This window comes from Rhinoderma darwinii, chromosome 10 (genome assembly GCF_050947455.1).
Source record: "Rhinoderma darwinii isolate aRhiDar2 chromosome 10, aRhiDar2.hap1, whole genome shotgun sequence".
In the NCBI taxonomy this organism is placed as follows: Eukaryota; Metazoa; Chordata; class Amphibia; order Anura; family Rhinodermatidae; genus Rhinoderma; species Rhinoderma darwinii.
In genome coordinates, this window is record NC_134696.1 from 94,264,949 (window position 1) to 94,286,057 (window position 21,109).

The 21,109-nt window shown below is 43.8% G+C and overlaps 1 protein-coding gene across 4 annotated transcripts in view; it reads right to left on the reverse strand.

The window, feature by feature from the left end:
* Window positions 1-13,555, reverse strand: part of ARHGEF1 (Rho guanine nucleotide exchange factor 1) — a 67,525-nt gene extending 53,970 nt beyond the window's left edge. For 2 of the 4 annotated variants that reach the window (XM_075840328.1, XM_075840326.1), the window contains exon 1: window positions 13,395-13,555. The gene's annotated coding sequence lies outside the window, so the exon portion shown is untranslated. The remainder of the gene's footprint in view (window positions 1-13,394) is intronic. The other 2 variants (XM_075840332.1, XM_075840331.1) reach the window with 1 other exon arrangement.
* Window positions 13,556-21,109: the final 7,554 nt, after the last annotated feature.

Here is a 21,109-nt window from a genome sequence, read left to right on the forward strand (position 1 = left end):
CCGTCTCATTGATCGGCGCTCGTTTACACGGTCAATGTCGGGCCGTGTCATAGGACCCTGAGGCAGCACGGTATCTGCATGCAAGGAATAAATATATGAACAACCAAAACCAAAACGACCCCATATACCAGAACAAGTATTTTATAGCGGCATAACGCAAGACCACAGGGGGGCAGCACATGGATGCTGGTACTTCTAGGGGTGCTGCTTTATAAATTTGGCAGCAGGAGTGCCCATAGGGGTTGTCACTTTATCCTGAGATTATAACCCGTAGTTACCGTAATAGTTAGGTCAGTGGGTGGAGCAGCTTTGTACCTCATAAGAAGCCATGTAGCAGAGCCGGAAGAGTCCTGGTGGGTTCAATGAAAATATTGCAATTGTTATTTAAAGGGGTTGTCCAGTTTAAAAAAACAAAAAAAAAACTATATTCATACACCCTGTTAATAGAGGGGGGTCCTCTGTTCAGGTTCTTCATCTGTTGACCAGAGTGGTTACAAAAAGCGTCTCTCACTCTGGAGGACCTGTCCTGTCCTTCACATGCAACTTATTTATTAAAGTGTAGATAAATGTTTGACAAACTTCTGACGTGTCAGTGACATGTTAGAAGTTTGGATTGGTGGGGGTCCGAGCACTGAGACCCCCACCAATCGCTAGTACGGAGCAGCTGAAGTGTTCATGTGGGCGCTCGGCCGCTTCATTTCTGTTTGGCTTTTTCCGGAAAGCCGATGTATCGGAGTATGGGCTCATAGGCTTTCTATTGAGTCCGTACACCGATACAATTATTTCCGGAAAAAGCCGAACAGACACGAAGCGGCTGAGCGCTCACACGAGCGATTCACCTACTTCGTTTTAGCGATTGGTGGGGGTCTCAGTGCTCGGACCCCCACCAATCCAAACTTCTGACATGTGACTATGACATGTCAGAAGTTTGTCAAACATTTAAATAAGAACTGTGTAATACTTCATTTCATCCATGGTGGCGCTGCAGGGAAATTGAACACTTACCGCCAGGTTTCCCCACAGATTACAGCTGATCGCCGGGGGTCCCAGCAGGGGGACACTTTGTGATCAGCTTATTGTCAAGGGTTCCTTCTAACATGTAGAGATTGTCCAAAGTGGAGGACCTCTTTAAGCAATTATTGCCTTTATTAGATTAGAATAAATCTATGGAGGACTGGACTAATATTCAATGTGAAGAATCTGACGGTTACTTCTGAGAGAACATCCTGATCCACATTGAAGCCACGACAATGCGTTAGAGAATTGCATAAATAGCGATTCCACAACATATGATCGGAGTCACTTGGCTCGGCCGAATTCCAAGTTGTGCAATTGCCCTTTAATCCCACCAGACATTGGACCTGCAGGGAAAATACAGAAGTTTCCAAATTCCCAGAATCCTTGCGGGCAATTATTTGAAATCTAAAATCGAGCGATTCGGATATATTGTACCGTAATTGTTATTTATGCAATCACCTAATGTCTTTATTTTAAACCTGGTTATAACACCCCGGCCCCCCGTTCCCCACCCCCGTTAGCTATGTACATACTTCTATGGGTTATAAGCTTCCTGATATAAGCAAAAAGCCTAAACTTGGACCCACGGCTATAGGCCGTCGCTACCTCATATACGTTACTCTTCCGACTTTTTATTTACAAGTCTGCAAAGTAAACTTCAACGTGCAGTGAGGCCTAGAGAGGGAGTAATGTGCTGCGGGAAGATTTATCAGGAAAATACCAGGAAGCCAAGACCTTTAACAATATCAGGAGGTGGTCAAGGCCAAACGACGACTTTACTCTGCACATCCAGCGCAGCAGACTCCACCGCCGCCGGACATTTATTCATTAACGGTAAGTTAAAGGGGCTGTCCAGCTTTATAGAGATAAAAGTGAATCATTAGACAATACCTTGTCTTTCAATTATTCACATCTCTGCTTGCTGGCAGCGAATGGGAGCACTCATGTATATCCAGAGGGTTCTTTTCTACTCACAGCTGAGGACTTGCTATAATTGTAGTGCCGTTTAGACAATCATCTCTGAGCTAAACGCATCAGCAGTGCAAATCTCTCCACTGTCCTGACAGTTTGTTACAATGTATCAGTTCGGGATGGAGCTTGTTTAGATTGTCTAGACTGGACAAGGCCATAGGATGAGAACACACAGAGCGGTAGACACACGCCGCCGAAAGCATGCCCACAATGGGTGGCGAACGGGCATGAAATTCTCAGGAAAACCGGTGGTATTACCGGAAAAATCGCGTGACCATTCGCCACCGCATGAGGGCCTGGTTTTGGCTGTGTGTTCTCATCCTATGTCCTTGTCCAGTCTAGACAATCTAAACAAGCTCCATTCCAGACAAACATTTTACCTGCAGCCGACGCTCCGTGGGTTCTCGCCCTCACATGTCAGAACTGCAAGATAATATGTTGGGCAGGTTCATGGAATCATTTTGTGACCTTCATGAAACAAAGAGGGTGGGGGGGCATGAAGACTAAGGCCCCATGCACATGAATGTATTTTTGCGGCCGAAATTCACCCGCAAATCCGCGGGTGACACTCCACGGCCGTCCGAGCCGCAAATCACGGGCGTGCACACCAATACGGTCGTGTGCGCGAGGCCTAAGGCCTGAGATATGGACCATACGTCGGCCGTATTTCACAGACCAAACACAGTCCAGGGAGCCGGACTCCGAGAATCATATTCATCCATGGCGCTGCGAGTCACTGCCTCCCCGCGGGAATATTGTCCCGTACTGAAAACGTAATTATATAAAAATCCCTGGAGCCGAGAGGCCAGTGCTCTAAGCAACATGCAATCTATTAAAACGGAAGGTTCAAATATTAGGCTAAGTTCACACTGGCGTTGGTATACGTTTACCTCTCCTCCGTCAGAGGACGAGAGGATCAAAAGATTAAACGGTAATTCTTTTGTTTCAGTTGCTTTCCGTTTGTCTCCGTTCACTAGGTTTCCGTTTTTTTGACGGAAGCAAAAGTGCAGTCTGCAGAACTCTTCTTTCCATGAAAAAAAAAAAAAAGGAAGCCTAGCGAACGGAGACAAACGGAAAGCAACTGAAACAAAAGACTAAGGGCCTGTTCACATCAGCGTTCGCTTTCCGTTGCAGTGTTCCGTTGGAGGTTTCCGTTGGGTGAACCCCGCAACGGAAAGTCAAACTGAAACCACAGCTTCCGTTTCAGTCACCAGTGATATCAATGGTGACGGAAACATCGCTAATGGTTTCCGTTTGTCACCATTCCGGCAGGTTTCCGTTTTAATGACGGAATCAATAGCGGAGTCGACTGCGCTATGGATTCCGTCGGAAAAACGGAAACCTGCCGGCATGGTTCACCCGACGGAAACCTCAGACGGAACCCCAACGAACGGAAAGCGAACGGTAATGTGAACAGGCCCTTACCAGTGAAATCAACGGTAATTCTAACGGAACCGTTGCTTTCTGTTTAATGTTTCGGAGGCCGGATTCACACGAGCGTGTGCTTTTTGCGTGCGCAAACAACGCAGCATTTTGCGCTCGCAAAAGGTACATAACAGCTCCATGTGTCATCACCATATGATGCGCGGCTGCGTGATTTTCGCGCAGCCGCCATCATTATGACACTCCGTTTGGATGTTTGTAAACAGAAAAGCACGTGGTGCTTTTCTGTTTTCATTCATAGCTTTTACTGCTGTTGCGCGAATCACGCGCGTCACACGGTGTGCTGCGCGGGATATTCACGCACCCATTGACTTCAATGGGTGCGTGATGCGCGAAAAACGCACAAATATAGGACATGCCGTGAGTTTTACGCAGTGGACTCACGCTGCGTGAAAATCACGGACTGTCTGAACGGCCCCATTGACTAACATAGGTCCGTGCGAGGCGCGTGAAAATCACGCGCGTTGCACGGACGTATTGTATGTTCGTCTGAATAAGCCCTAATAGGGAGAAAACTGTCAATCAGCAGGTGGAGGGTGAATATATGAATATACTTGGACACCGACTTGCGACAATTATATGTTCTAAACTCAGAAACGACGGCACATTACGTGACACCGCTGAAATCAGCGTAGCCATCACTTCTCTATGACGCCCTCCGACAGGACGGCATAAATATATGACCGATCCACTCTAAAGTTCTTATCGCTGGACCACTAAAAAAGACAATTTGGCTCCTCAAGTCTGTAGTATTTTGTAATTGTAACGTATGCACAACACTAGAGCAGTGACCTCCAACCTGCAGCCCTTCAGCTGTTCCAAAACTACAACTCCCAGCATGTGGGTCCGGCTTCGCTAACCACCGGCAATCAGCTGATATTGGCATGGGAATCCCCGTGCGATGTCCAGTTCCTCCGCAGTGGCAATTGCCATTGACATCCATGGAGCGCAATCGTCATGTCCCAGTTGCTGTCTACCATAGGCCTTATTCACGCCACCATATTCGGTCCGTGAGATACGGACCATATGTCTCCGCATTTCCCAGAGTTCAGGGAGCCGGATTCCTAGCATCATAGTCATCCATGATGCTGAGAGTCACAGTCCCATATGGAAAACATGATTAAAGTACGGGACAGTAGTTCGGGGGAGACAGGGACACCTAACATCCTACATAACTATAACGCTAGGGGTACAGCTCCCTGAACTGTGATATCAGACCAGGAAAAGCGACCGACATACAGTCCGTATCTCATAGACTTAGGCCCCATGCACACAACCGTATTTTCATCCATCCGTAATTACGGATCTGTAGTCATACGCAACTTATCCACATATACGGAACGGTATCCGCAAAAGTAGTGCATCCGTATATATAGATCCGCAAAAAGAAAACCACAAATGATGTGCAACATCTGCATACCTGGCGTCACCTAGAAATTCTTCCGTTGTCGAAGCCGTCAGTAATTACGTAAGCGCCCATAGACTTCTATGGGGAGTCCGTTCCGTAATTACGGACAAGAATAGAACATGTTCTATATTTTAGGGATCATTTCTACGGAACGGACACCCATCCGAAAAAATACGGAAAGGTGTCCGTAGCCTATAGAAATTAATGGGCTCGTAATTACGGATGAAAAATACGGTCATGTGCATGGGGCCTTAGGGTATGTTCACACGCGGCAGACATGTAGCATACATTTCTGCAACCATCCCATTTATTTGAATGGGGTATGCAGAAAGAAACTGCCCGATTCACATGTATGGAACGGATTTTCAACAAATCTGCCGCATGTGAACATGTCCTTAAACTGCGCATACTATGACTACCCAGGTGTGAAGCAGTGACAAAACATGAATGCAACCGACTCGAATCCCTGAAGGGGTTTTCCAGGATTAGAAAAACATGTCCAAAAATAGTTACACATTAGTTGTGTCTGGTATTGCAGCTCAGCTCTCCTAATGGGAATGTGGCTGAGCTGCAATACCACATACAACCTGTGGACAAGGTGTGGCGCTGTTTGTGGAAGAAGGTTGCGTAACCTTTTATAATTCTGGACAACCCCTTTAATATGTTATCAAACGTTTACCATAATAGATACATGGCCACCAATGTCAACAGCAACATTACCAAGAACTCCTTGCAAATCTTTTCATGTTCAACATTTATTTTCCGGGACAGGCTGATCCTTGTATATGGAAAATATGACAAATTCTTAAGGGAACTAAGGAAAGAAAGAAGCTACTGGAATATTTTCTACACAAGAGTCTACATACAGTGAATAGGAAGCACACAGACACCTTCTTACTGATGGGGAGTGTAGAGGAAGATCCCTGTATTCTGCTACAGGCTGCCAGGGCATGCTAGGAGTTGTAGTTTCCTAAATAGCTTGAGAGTTACAAGTTGGAGTCAAGTGCCGTATTAAGTAAAAGTTATTTACATGTTATTTTTATCATAATAAAGGGGAACTCCAATCTCAAGAAATTAAAAGTCCTGCCCTGAAACCCCACAACTGTATCCAGGACGACTTTAGTGGCGTCACTGGTTACGTGTGAATGGACAGGGCTTAATCTCATGTATATTGGTGGGGTCTAGCTTCTGGGCCCCCACAATCCAGCGAAGGGAAGAGGTCCCAGTCCTAATTCCCAAGTTGGAAAGTGGCCGTCACTCTCCATAATAGTAAATGGTATGGGAAAAGTAGAGTGAACGGTGGAACTTATAAAAGAGGGCACATGGACGTGTATCTTATCACTAGCGATGTGTTTACAGTTTTATTCATGTCCTACTCAAATCGCACAGCTGTATGTAAACCATATAGTGACGGATGACGTCATCAAGTATGACATCACGTCCCAAGGTCATGGGTCACATGAAAGAAGTGGCTAAAGAATCTAATGACGTTCAAGTAAAGCGTTAAAGCCATTGGATGACGCAGTCTTGTCAATTTTATGGTCTTTCTAACCACAGACCGATAATCTAAAATGTTTGATTATATGGTTAATGCTGGATTAAAAGAATTTTACTGTACTCCGATTTTATACTGCGGTTCCCACTGACCGGACGATCACGCTCACTTGGCTCTTATCATGATGGATGATTTCAATAGGCTCTTAAGGCCCTTTTGCACTGGCCAATGATTGGGCATACGAGCGTTCATATGAAGGCTCGCTCCCGATCATTGCCCTGTGTAAACAGGGCAGCGATCAGCCGATGGACGAGCAAATGCTCGATCATGTGCTGATCGTATAGTTTATGCAGCAATAATTATTATCGTTGTCGGCAGAACATCTCACGGGGGTAAACAGGAAGCTGAGCTGCCGACATGAAGGAAATGTATGAGGATGAGCGATCGTAGTAAGGATCGCTTGTCCCTATACCTTACCGATCATTGTTCCTTTTGAAAGGAGCAAACGAGCTCTGATTGACGAGATGTCTCGTTGATCGGCACTGGTTGATCGGCCCATATCGGGCAATGTCATAGGACCTTTATTCTGGACTCTGCCCTCAGTTTCAGATGATAAAGGGGGTCTCATTCAGGGGACTCCTCTATGACTTCAGCATGACTTTCTAAAGCAGACAGTCTCCTAAAGAGAAACATAGGATGGGCCCCATTTTGGTCCCATGTTCCTTCACAAGGTTTTGAATATTTTTATAATCAGTGTGTGGGTGTAGGAGGTGGTCACGCCTGATCTTCAACGCAGCTAAACATAAAAGAGACACCTCATTGTACTGCGATCAAAGACTATGAGGTATCAGGGCTTGTTTTTTTGATGTTGCAATTCGTTTTATAGATGGAAAAAAGGTTACCCCTAAAATGGAAACAGATGTCCCATCACTTAAAGGGATTGTCTAATCATCTTTTGACTAGATGGCAACCATTCAAATGACTCAATTCTGCAAGAACGGGAACTGCTCCTATGGAGCGGCACTCTGTTCTGGTTTATAAAGGGGCGTCCCAAGCAGGGGACCCCCTCTATGACGTTCATATGCCCTAATATGGATTATGGACAGGGGTTGTCTCATGAGATTACGCCTTTGATAACCCACACCCGGTTTTATCCAATCAGATTTCACAGTTTAAATGGAGACTACATGGGGGATTCTTCACAGTGGTGCTGCCCCCTAGGGATGACATGAAAACAGTCGTCCCATCAATCTGGCAATATCAGAATTGCTAAATATTTCTTCTATTCTAGATCTTTCGGCCAAGAGGAGGACACCCGTCAAGCCTGGTGATTTTCAGACTGCATCATGAGCTACCAGGAGCTGCATATTTTGGTATAGATATGCGTCGGGGCTAGCATAGCCTTGAGCGAGCATATTTCTATATAGGTCAATAGTAATGTATTAAATCGTAGCAATCATAGGCCGGCATTAATAGGAAAATCCTGTTCAAGAAATAATTTTAAAGGAACACTCCGGTCAAAACTGACACTGTGTTATGCCCAGTGCAGTTCCTGAGAGGGGGCGGAGCATGACACAGGGACACTCTCTTTGGTGCAGTAGGAATCCCTGTGTCTTGCTCCGCCCACTCAGGCCCTGTACTAGGCATAACACAGTGTAATTATTCATAAGATAGTCCTTTAAGTTTTTTCGCTGTCACAGAGCTCGTATGGAGCGGCAGCACGCACGTTCGGACACCACTCTATATAAACTATTCCTCACTACGGTTGTGCGGGTGAGGAGGATCGGGGGACTTGAAAAATGTTTAATACTTTCCTTTGTTTAAGATCCACTCCTGGTATCGGCTGAAAAAGATACATTAGAAACTGCACTATTCAAACCAGGCCCTACCACTGGATGCCAGTCTGCAGAGATGTCGGTGGCACAAACAGATTATGCGACATTAGTATAGGACTTCTGCTTGGAGGAGATCCCCTGGTGCTCAGTGCGGGAGCCTTTTATACGGTTGATGATCAACCGCGCAAGCGATCGATCCCGATCACTGCCCAGTGTAAACATGCCCAGCCCTTGTCATTGATCGCTTCTTTTATCTGGTCCTAAAAATCAGCGGCAGCAAATCTCCCCATGTAAGCAGGGGATCTGCTGCCAAGATTATTGCAAACCGTATTAGAATGAACGATCATATCGTTCATACCCATACAGCTTGCCGACTCACGATGATTGGAAACCAGCCCGTTTAAAAGGACTCTTAGGGCAGATTCACACGAACGAGTGCACCTGTGCGGGACCTGTTTTCACGGATCCCCCATAGACTTGAGTCTACTGAGGGATCTGTGAAAACAGATGAAAATAGGACATGTTTTTACGCGCCGTTATGTGAAAATGAGGAGTAAAATAACGCCCCGTCGGAACAGAACGCCGTATTGCCCATTGAAATCAATGGGCAGATGTTTGTAGGCGTTCTGCTTCCGATCTTTCAGACGTTTTTCGGGACGTTTACGGCCCGAAAAACGGCTGAAAATAGCCCTTGTGCACATACCATTAGAAGTAGGAAAAGATGGGGTCCGACAGGAGACTTTTTTTTTACGGTCGTAAATCTAAAGGGGTTAAATGGGAGCGTTGAAAATAGGAAGATGTAATATACTTTCCTTTTAAATTTGCCGCTTCGTTCACGGACATGTGACCGCGGCAGTGGAGACGGCTCATCCTTAGGCGAAATTCACACGAATGTGTTTCACGTCCGTGATACGTCACACGGACCTATGTAAGGCAATGGCGTAAGGCGCGTGTCCGCTGCGTGAAACTCACTGCATGTCCTATACTTGTGCGTTTTTTGCGTATCACGCACCCATTGAAGTCGTGATTCGCGCTACAGTTGTTGAAGAAATGAAGGGAATAATAAAACCACCTCCTTCATTTCCGTTTCTAAACATCAAAACCGCGTGTCATAACGATGCCATACGCGCAAAAAACACGCAGCCACGCACCAAACACTGATGACACACGGAACTGCAACGTGCAAAAACCGCGGCGTTTTTTGCAACAAATCAGAACTCGGCTAACATTATTTAAATTGCTCTAGAAAAATTGAATCTGCGATGTGATAAATGAGACATTTTGCTAAATGAGGCCAAAATAATAAAAAAACGACAAGGAAACTGTGAGAAACCATCAGAAAGTTGGGCACGCTCTTTTTTTCAACCATGTTATGTGAATGTATTATTAGTCAATACTACAACATCTGGAAAATGCAATAATTTCGAATATATATACACACACACACACACACATATACATACATATATACACACACATATATATATATATATATATACACACACACACACACACACATATACATATATATACACACACACATATACATACATACACACACATATACATATATATATACACACATATACATATATATACACACACACACACACACATATATATATATACACACATATACATATATATACACACACACATATACATACATACACACACATATACATACACACACATATACATACACACACATATACATACACAAACATATACATACATACACACACATATACATATATATACACACACATATACATATACTACACATATACATATATATATATACACACACATATACATATACATACACATATACATATATATATATACACACACATATACATATACACACACATATACATATACATACACATATACATATATATATACACACACACATATACATACAATAAGAGGAAGATGGAAATATTCTGACCATCATTTAATCTACATCGTATTATTTTCCCACAATACATAGCAATTTAACACATAACTAGAAGTGTGGCCAGCTCACTGGAAAAACTGACCGCCTCAGCTCCCTGTACGGAGGACGTATAAAACCTGCAGGCTATAAAAATAGTCGTATAGACATTGATGTCATTTGCGAATAGTGAGTATTACGTCATGGCATACTAATAATAAACTCCAAAAAAAATCCATCAGAAATGCAAAAATATTTATCCAAAAAGTTACCCAACAAATATCAATAAAAACACCGAAACAATGTTATCGTTGGAGGGAACATGTTCTCGCATAATTGTATGAAGGGGTTAATTGTGGATTCCCCAACTGTTGTGTAAACCAGCTGGGTCAGCGCTACTCTCCAGTGGGCCTACAGAGCTTTGTGACACTCCAAACCGGAAGAGAACGGGGGTCAATGGGGCGCTAACTACGGACTGCAAGCTGCAGACGCTGGGAGTGGATTAAAAAGTTAAAAAAAATTAAGGGTTAATCAATAGCATGGGCAGACAAGAGACTGAATCACCATAGGGTGCAGGAACAACGTGGTATATTGGTAATGACATGTTTACCCTCACCTCCAGGCATCACCCTGTACTGTATGCCCATGCTGAACACTCACCTGTAGCCATACCCAAGGTACAGAATTTATACCCAACCCAACTACACAACTTCTACATAGCAATTTTTGGGATTTTTATAAATTTTTGGCACCATAGATGACGCATGGTCGGAAAAGCGCAAAAGCTCCATGCTTTAATAGTCCGACTTGTCAGTTGGCATTGCATGAGGGTGTGAGAATACCCTGTACCTCTCTAGGGGCAACAAGGTGATAGACAGTTTTTGAAATCCATGCTACAAAGTTCATTATAGATAAGCAGGTAAGAAAGGAACGAAGAGGCCATAGACATGAGATATTTCTTGGCAGGTGAGATTTGGTGAATAGGCGATATCTACGGTGGGATATAGAGATTAAATGGGTTGTCTGGGCATGGAGCGGGATAGGTCATCAGTATATGATTGGTGGGTGTACGACAACCGGACCCCGGATTGATCAGCTGCCTCCGGCACTGGACGTTCTGCAGTGGTCGGTGCCAGAAGCAGATGGCTCTGGTCACAGTATAGCGGCAGTAACCCAGCACGGCATATATACAGTGTATGGAGCCTTTTGCTTCCGGCACCGACCACTGCATAACTTCCGATGTCCGGAGGCAGCCGGAACAGCTGATCGGTGTGGGATCTGGTTGTCGGAGGTTCTGTGGATAGGTCATCAGTATGAAAAACTGGCCCATGCCCAGACAACCCCTTTAAGCTAGTGAGATATCATATATATATATATATATATATATATATATATATATATATATATATATATATATCTGTTGGTCAAACACTATTGCCTCCGACCACCGCATAAACATGAATGCTCGGCCGAGCCCAGCTTGCATGTTTATTTCAATGGGAAGGAGACAAGCCACTGCCAGACCCCTCTACGGTTTCCCTTCTGGCACAACAAGGGTATACGGGCATGTTGAAATCAACATGCTGATTCTTATTTCCCCTAACATCTGCCATAGGTGACAGTCTGGTCGTTCCCATGGACACATTAGACTATTGACAGATCCCACTATAATCTGCACGATCCACCAATATTTATTTAATATGTAAGGACATTATGATTGCTGACAGATCCCACCAAAATTGGATCTGTCAACAAATCTCATGTCTATGTCCAGCTTTAAATCTGGTACCAGACCTGGTTAAAATCTTCAATGTGGAGCACATCATAACATGTGACAGTAGCGGGTTGGGTACATTAAAGCTAGTACTAATGGTAGAAGGGCGGCTGTAGGCAAAGTGAGAAATTGGCACCAGTGGTACCAACAGCAGATGACTTGGAAGACACGTGGCATTGCAATGAACAGAACTGAAGATGGGATATGGATCAGGTAAGGACAAGATCCATAAGCAGCAGTCACCAGGGGTTATAAGACAGGTAGTGTGAAAGTATTGCTGAAGGCATTTAGGGAACAGTGACAACGTGGTGAGGAAGTACCAGCGAAAAGTGTCAAGTATGAAGTAGATAACATCAGGGTCTACCAGGGAGCAGAATGATTCTCGACAGGTTAAGTCCTGCAATGTCACATCCCATAAACGTGGCGCTACAGCCGCCCAAAATCTCTAGATGCCGAAAAGTTTGCCATGTCAGAATATAAGTGCCCATCTCCAAAAGAAGTCAATGCAAAGCCAGTGTGACAGTACTCAACCATTCTACACCACAAGATGACACCTAGCTGGGGCCTAGACTCACGGATAACCCATATATCCTGAGCCATAGTTGGTTCCAGTAATCAGCGCCTTCACCTAAACGAAACATTTTTGATAGATTAAAAAATAAATAAAAATAAAAAAATTAATTGGTTAAAAAACGAATCAAAACGTACTTGTCAATTATCCGCGAATGCGAGTCACTACCACGTGAGTGTCCAAAAATTTCCCATGTGGGGCCATGCAAATATTTAAGTACAAGTCCTATTGAAGCCAAATATCTGTGCAGACACATTGTGTACATCTGATTGTTCTAAAAGTGACCAACTATGACAAAACCTTAGCGCCGTTTCGGGTCTATGACCAAACATAGGAAGGAAGCAAATGCGGGGAGGGGGGTGTAGGAAGTAATATATATATATATATATATATATATATATATATATATATATATATATATAAATACGCTAAGTAATACAAGTAGGCGGCATAGGAAATATACGATGATATACCAATGTATACATCAGAGGAAATGATGAATCGAGAGGAGGCGTAGTGACTGACACAATCTTACAGCACTGACAGTATAGGCGAGAATGGCCACAACTACATCAACTTTATATAAAAATACCTACTGCCACCCAGTAATAGGGGCATATGCCACCATCAGAGTACACAGACACACAGTATCAGTTCGGGAACTGGCTCAGGACACAGTGTAATAATGTTGGTCATTGTCACACAACTACAGATCTGCAGCAAAAACTTCCAGTATATCCCAGTAAAGACTGCTCACTGGCATAGGACACCATAGTATCAATACACACAGATCCTAGTAGGACAGGAACAGCCCCCTCCTCAGACAAAAAGTGCTTTAAAAAAAACAAACACACACAACAAAAAGGTGATCTGCATAGACTAAGAGGTGTCTGGAGGGGGTAGTAGTTGCTCCTGCCAACTTGCCAGTTTGTTTTCTTACCTCTTCCCTGGGCACAGGGCTCCCTGCTGATCACACCAAATCTTTGCACATGGGGGGGACGCAGTCTGGGGGTGTCTGACTGGGTGAGAAAGTCCTAGCACAGAGCTCCAGTTGTCATCAAAGCAGACTGCACAGAGGAGGGGAGGCAGGAAGGAGGACAGGGGGAGGGGAGCTACTGGGAAAGAGACTAGGGGAGGGCAGATACACCAGGGAGGGGCTGCATGTACAGATCCAGGCAGGGTGGGGAGTAGTGAGTGAGGTTGGGGGGTGAGAACCAGCTAGACTGGGAGGGGGCACGCATGCAGGAATGGAGTGTGTGTCTTGGTTTCACAGGCTGCGTTTCCTCTGCTGCACAGTGAGGAAGAATAGACCAGGAAACAAAATATTTGATGTTATTGTTTATCTTTAGATACATTGTATCAATTGTTTCCTGCACTCAGATGGCTGCGGTGCCGCATGCCAGGGCTTATGGGAGGACTTTACAGGGGCCATAGACCGCGGCGCGTCATAGAAATGCAGCCTACGAGCTGTGCAAGTTGGTGCAGGTGTTACATGGGTGCTGCCAAAAGTTTTCAAAACTTTTGCGCTATATGTGATACATTTTTCTAGAATGCAATTATTGTATGTGAAGTCTCGTTGATGCGGCCACATTATAGCGTCCGTATTAGGCTGGATTCATACGCGGCGTTTTGCTGCGTCCGTGGGGTTTTTAATCGCGTGTTTAAGTGCGGGCAGAGGTTACATTAAAGTCTGTATGGAAATATCAAATGCGCTGCGTACAACTGCGTTTTGGTTTGGGCCGTTTCCGAGGCAGTTTTGTGGTCGGTGTGTTATTCTAAACGCGGCATGCTCTGGGTGTGGCGTTTTTTTTTTCAGCCGTTTTTACCATATTCTTCAAAAACGGAATAAAAAACCATGTTAAAAATTGAACAAATCGAAAACGCCACTGGAAACGCATGAAACATTTGAAAAACGCTAGCGATTTCTGATGCAGTTTAAAACGCCTGAAATGTTCTGTGTGTGAATGAGGCCTTATGGCCAAAAGTCCCAGGCCCCTGCCGTGGGTCCTGTAACCTGAATTAACCGCATCGTAGGGATCGTTGATGTATCATCAGACCCATAGTCGAGCTAAGACTAGCGGCTGTAATATGGAGGCTAAAATGTGGCAGCAATAGCGCTGTCTGAATGAGGCTTTAGTAGCGGGAGCGTATCTAGAGGTCGTGCTGTGGAGGCTTGTACTTTGGGGACGCCAACGAACCATTTTGCTTTGGGTGGGTTCACACTGTTTGTTTTGTTGCCTGTTTAACATGCGCTTGTTTGTTTTTTTTGTTTTGGTAGATAAATTCCTCTCAATGGGAGTTTATTATCCAGAACAAAAAAATGCTTAACAAAAACGCACAGTGTGAACTCGGCCTTAGATACAATAAGCTAAATTGGCCTCAGGTGAAGGAACGTCTATTTATTCCTCTGGTTAGCCATATAAATGCTATGGGAGGACATGAGATTGGGCGACATTGATCATGTGACCGCTGCGCTGGACATGATAGAAGTTTCTGTGTAGTTCAGGTCTTTATTGCAGCTTTTTTCGGTCATCATTGTACTTGCGCAGGTGGTAGTGTACCGTGCGGTTCTGCGATGCGGTAGTTGTCCGGCTTTTTTTTTTTTTTACTAGTAAATTACATGTTTCATCTGTAAAACCGCACCGATTCATGGTAAAATCATGAACAGTTTGAGAAAACCTTAGGATCAGTTCACATGGAGTTCCTTGACGCTGATTTTGACGTGGAAACTGAATCCGAATCAAAGCCAAAAAATGGCTGAAATCGCTCCCAATTTATTTCAATGGGAGGCCGAGGCGGGTTCCCCCCCCCCTAAAGGAATTCTACAGCAGTTTTTTTTTTCTGCCTGCAAAAAATCTCAGTGTGAACTCCCCCTTATACCCAAACTTCAAAAACCAAACATGACTTTGTCTCTGAAATGTGATCTGGGCACAAAACGGACATTTTTGGTAATAGATTTTCCGATGCCGTTATTGCTGTTTGAAAATCTTCATTACTACGGACGATCGGATCGATGCACCAGCTGCGCCATTCACAAATCTCCGTCTATTATTAGAGATTCGCAAGCATTGAAGCTGAGATTTTAAAATGAATAAATCAATGCGCTCATCTGTAGTAATGGCTCGTGTGGAATAAAACGTGCCCTCGATTTCACAATTGCAAAAAATCTGACGCTGGATTTCTTGGGACCAAAAAGCTGTGAGTGCGTCAAACAGGACGTAGACAATTGTATTATATTCACAATTCTTCAGCAATTGTTACATTATTTTTTATGCAATGAATCGGTAATTTAAGGGATTATCTGATTTTGCGGGGAAAGCCGCGGCCAACCAGACATACATTTGCCCTGTAGCGGCCGCTCTAAAGTTTGGGGCATTTGTAAACACATTCTAGACCCAGACATGGTAGTAAATTTGCCCCAGTGGGTTCTGTCTGGCTTGAGGGGCATAATATAGGGATTCTCTTTGAATCCCTGTGTCATGCTCCGCCCCCTCAGGCCCTGCACTAGGCACAACACTGAATCCGTTTTAACTGGAGGGTTCCTTTAATTCCCATGTCTCACTATAGACAGGCCCAGGTAATGTGCTTTTTTTTTTTTTTTTTCTATGTGTTTCTATTTTCTATTAATTTTGAAGAAGATTTAGTAAATTGATTTCAATAAAATTGTTACAGTTTTCAAAATGTGCCACCCAAAAGCTGATCTTGTAGACTATGGGGGGATGGGGTTAGGTAAAAAATATATGACAATGCTTCCACTGGGCAAGTCAGAATTCTCATTCATACACTGCAGTATGTTGCTTTCGTATGACTGTCCACATCCGTGTTCACATTGTAAGCCTGTGTTCACACATGGCATATTTGTTGCAGTATTTTGATTGCGGAATCTGCACCGAAATTCCGCAACTAACCAAATTCACTCACGGATTCTAGGCATGCTGTGGATTCTAAAATCTGCAGCATGCCCTGTCTTTGCGCAGAATTGACCCAGATTTTCCCTGCGGATTTCATTCATTACTACGCGGCTATTTCCGCAGCAAAATCTGCAACAAAATCTGCATGTTACATAGTTACATACATAGTTACATAGTTACATAGTTAGTACTGCTGAAAAAAGACACATGTCCATCAAGTTCAACCAAGGGAAGGGAAAAGGGAAGGAAAAATTTCTACACATAGGAGCTAATATTTTTTTGTTCTAGGAAATTATCTAACCCTTTTTTAAAGCCATCTCCTGTCCCTGCTGTGACGGCTCCTGCGGTAGACTATTCCATAGATTCACAGTTCTCACGGTAAAGAAGGCTTGTCGCCTCTGCAGCTTGAACCTTTTTTTCTCCAGACGGAGGGAGTGCCCCCTTGTTTTTTGAGGGGGTTTTACAAGGAACAGGATTTCACCATATTTTTTGTATGTGCCATTAATATATTTATATAAGTTAATCATGTCCCCCTTAGTCGTCTTTTTTCAAGGCTAAATAGGTTTAATTCTTTCAATCTTTCCTCATAACTTAGATTCTCCATGCCCCTAATTAGCTTCGTTGCTCTTCTTTGTAGTTTTTCCAACTCCAGGGCATCCTTTCTATGAACTGGAGCCCAGAACTGAACTGCATATTCTAGATGAGGCCTCACTAATGCTTTGTAAAGTGGTAATATTACATCCCTGTCCCGCGAGTCCATGCCTCTTTTAATACACGACAATATCCTGCTGGCCTTTGAAGCAGCTGATTGACACTGCATGCTGTTATTGAGTTTATGATTTACAAGTACACCCAGATCCTTCTCAACAAGTGAATCCGCCAGTGTAGCTCCCCCTAGGACATATGATGCATGCAGATTATTAGTACTCAGATGCATAACTTTACATTTATCTACATTAAACTTCATCTGCCAAGTGGACGCCCAAACACTTAGTTTGTTTAAATCTGCCTGCAATTCATGAACATCTTCCATAGTCTGAACTATATTACATAGCTTGGTGTCATCTGCAAAAATAGAAATAGTGCTATTAATCCCATCCTCTATATCATTAATAAATAAGTTGAATAATAGTGGTCCCAGCACTGAACCCTGGGGTACACCACTTATAACTGGGGACCATTCAGAGAAGGAATCATTGACCACAACTCTCTGGATACGGTCCTTGAGCCAATTCTCAACCCAATTACAAACTATATTTTCTAAACCTATAGTCCTTAATTTACCCATTAGGCGTCTATGGGGGACAGTGTCAAATGCCTTTGCAAAGTCCAAAAACACTAAATCCACAGCGGCCCCTCTGTCTAGGCTTCTGCTCACCTCTTCATAAAAACAGATTAGGTTAGTTTGACAACTTCTGTCCTTAGTAAAACCGTGCTGGCTGTCACTTATAATGCTATTTATTGTCACATAATCCTGTATATAGTCCCTCAATAGCCCCTCAAACATTTTCCCCACGATGGATGTTAAGCTTACTGGTCTATAATTACCTGGGGAAGACCTAGAGCCCTTTTTGAAAACAGGCACCATATTTGCCCTGCGCCAGTCCCTTGGCACTATACCAGTCACTAGAGATTCTCTGAATATTATGAAAAGGGGGACAGAAATAACTGAACTAAGCTCTTTAAGAACTCTAGGGTGTAACCCATCTGGTCCCGGGGCCTTGTGTACATATATTTTATTTAATTTAGCTTGGACCATATCTACATTCATCCAATTCAGTATATCAACTGATATATTAACAGCACTGGCACCGGCTACATCAGCTGCTCCTTCTTCTGTTGTATATACAGAGCGGAAGAACCCATTTAGTAACTCTGCCTTCTCTTGATCCCCTGTGATCAACTCCCCATTACCATTATCTAGGGGTCCTACATGTTCAGACCTTGGCTTTTTTGCATTTATATGCTTGAAGAATTTTTTAGGATTTGTTTTACTATCCTTGGCCATCTGCCTTTCATTTTGTATTTTTGCTAATTTTATTACATTTTTACAGATTTTATTAAGCTCTTTATATTTTACAAAGGCTACAGCTGTACCCTCAGATTTGTATTTTTTAAATGCCCTTTTTTTGTCATGTATTGCCCCTTTCACAGAAGGTGTAAGCCATGTGGGGTTTAATTTGAGTCGTTTATACTTATTACCTGTAGGAATAAATTTTGCACTATAATAACTCAAAGTAGATTTGAAAATCTCCCATTTATCATTTGTTCCATTATTTGACATTAGTTCTTCCCAGTCTATATCCTGAATTGCAGCCCTCATCCTGGGGAAATTGGCTTTCTTAAAATTAAGTGTTTTTGCCCTCCCAGCCTGTGTCTGTTTTTTACAGTATAGGTAAAATGTAACTATATTGTGATCACTGTAAGGGTATGTTCACACGAGGTCAGTACGACCGTAATTGACGGACGTATTTCGGCCGCAAGTACCGGACCGAACACAGTGCAGGGAGCCGGGATTCCTAGCATCATAGTTATGTACGACGCTAGGAGTCCCTGCCTCGCTGCAGGACAACTGTCCCGTACTGAAAACATGATTACAGTACGGGACAGTAGTTACGCGGGGAGGCAGGGACTCCTAGCGTCGTACATAACTATGATGCTAGGAGCCCGGCTCCCTGCACTGTGTTCGGTCCGGTACTTGCGGCCGAAATACGTCCGTCAATTACGGACGTAATGACCTTGTGTGAACATACCCTTACCGAGGTTTTCACGAACATTGACATTCCCAACAAGCTCTGCATTATTAGAAATGACCAGATCCAACAGAGCTTCACCTCTAGTCGGGTCTTCCACAAACTGGCCCATAAAATTTTCCTGCAACAGGTTGAGGAAATGTTTCCCCTTTGCAGTTGAAGCCGAACCATGACACCAATTAATATCCCGGTAATTAAAATCTCCCATTATCACTACAGTACCCGCCTGTGCAGCCCGCTCCATCTGTTTATATAGCTGAACATCCATTTCCTCAGTTATATTGGGGGGTCTATAGATTACACCAAAAGTAATTTTTTCAGTGTTTACCTCCCTTTCTAGTTCCACCCACAAGGTTTCAACCTCCTCACAGTCTTCACCCACTATTGTCTCTTTCACACTCGCCTTCATATCATTTCTCACATACAGACATACACCACCACCTTTCCTATTTGTTCTGTCTTTCCGAAAAAGTGTAAAACCCTGTAGATTTACAGCCCAGTCATGTGAAGAGTCCAGCCATGTTTCAGCAACACCAACTATATCTATATTTTCTTCCAGTATCAAGGCCTCCAGCTCCCCCATTTTGCTTGCTAGACTTCTGGCATTTGTGAACATACACTTTAACTTGCCTGTCAGTTTTTCACTTTTATTATCAGAAATGTGATTTGACATTAATCGGGCCTTTTTATTTACACTGATGTTTTGTAACGAAAGGATCTCCTTATCTTGTTGTCTAGTCCTCTCCCCACAGTCTGTTTCTCCCCCCACCAATATAGTCTGACCCCTCTCTAACCTGGCTACCCCTTTTTTTTCCTACATTGACCTCCCTCCTCAGCCCTAGTTTAAATACTCCGCCACCCCAGCTAGAATTCTCTCCCCCAGCACAGCGGACCCCCTTCCATTTAGGTGCAAATCATCTGCAGAATACAGTTTGTACCCCAATGAAAAGTCAGCCCAGTGCTCTAGGAACCCAAATCCTTCTCCTCTACACCAAGACTTAAGCCATGCATTTAACCATGCATTTAACCATGCATGTGACGCATGCAGATTTAATTTCACATTTTTAGGCTGGTTGCACTGCGTTATTTTTACGCTGTGTGTGAACCAAGGGGTAAGTTCACACACGGCGGATACGCTGCGTAAAAACACCGCGTATTCAACCTGGCGGCTGCAAGGAAATCCCTCTGAAAAAACGCACCGAATTGTGGTGTGGTTTTTCAGCAGGAATGTCTGCTGCGGAAAAAAGAAGAGAAAAAAGTCCTATACTTACCCTCTGACGTCCTGCAGACCGGCCTCCTGGGATGACGCTTCATCCTGTGTTACCGCTGCAGCGTGTGATTGGCTGCAACAGTCACATGGGATGAAACGTTATCCTAGTAGGCCGGCCTGGACGAAGAAGCACAGAATTTTGGGTAAGTATATGATTTTTTTTTTCTTCTAAGTTGCGATTTTTTGCGGCGCAATCGCAGCTTTTCTGCAGCAAAAATTGCAACATCTTGGAGGTTTTACATTGAATTCAAAGGGGAAAACCCGCAACAGAAAAGCAGCGATTATGCAAATACAATTGACGTGCCGCGGATTAAAGCACCGCAGGTTAATTTCTGTGCGTTTTTTCCACTTTTTACGCAGCGTGTGGAGGAGATTTGTTCAGATCTCATCCCCTCTGCTGCTACTGTATTATGCTTCCGGTTTTCTGCAACTAAATCCGTTGCGGGAAATCCGCAGTATTTCCGCTACATGTGAACCTGGCCTAATAGTGGTAAAGGATGTGGACTTTGAGCGGAGTTCGGCTCTGATACATTGACAGTAGTGGCAACATGGGAGTTCTCCTTTAAGGCAGGGAATCTTTTCAATGTCCCTATGTAACTTGTGCCATATGATGAACTCTCGGTAACCCGCTCTCGTCTTCCAGATCTCGTTGGCCTTTGCTGATGTCTTCAGGCACATTGCAGGCAGATGGTGTACACTGCGGTGAATGGTTCTATTCTGA